Consider the following 511-nt stretch of genomic DNA (forward strand, 5'->3'; position numbering starts at 1 on the left):
TTACAAAACGAAAATAATAAAAACATATAAAAAAATTGAGTTGTCAAATAAAAATGTAATTATTACTTTATTTGACAACTGTATTTTGTTATATATTATTATTTATTTCGTTATAACTTATTTGTTTGACAACTCTATTTTATTATATGTTATTATTATCTTAGTTATGACGTAGAACTATAAAACGGTTATAATAATAATATAGAACAAAATTGAGTTGTCAAATAAACAAATAATTATATATTTATTTGACAACTCTATTTTATTACATGTTATTATCATCTTCGTTACGAACTAAAACTATAAAACAAAGTTTATGACAATATATAACAAAATAGAGTTGTCAAATAAATATGTAATTACATATTTATTTGACAACTCTATTTTATTAAATGATATTACTATCTTCGTTATGCAGTCAAACCTTAAAATGAAGATAATAATAATATATAATAAAATAGAATTATCAAATAAAATAATAATTACATATTTATTTGACAACTCTGTATTA

This window comes from Cicer arietinum, chromosome 3, assembly GCF_000331145.2.
Source record: "Cicer arietinum cultivar CDC Frontier isolate Library 1 chromosome 3, Cicar.CDCFrontier_v2.0, whole genome shotgun sequence".
Taxonomy (NCBI): Eukaryota; Viridiplantae; Streptophyta; class Magnoliopsida; order Fabales; family Fabaceae; genus Cicer; species Cicer arietinum.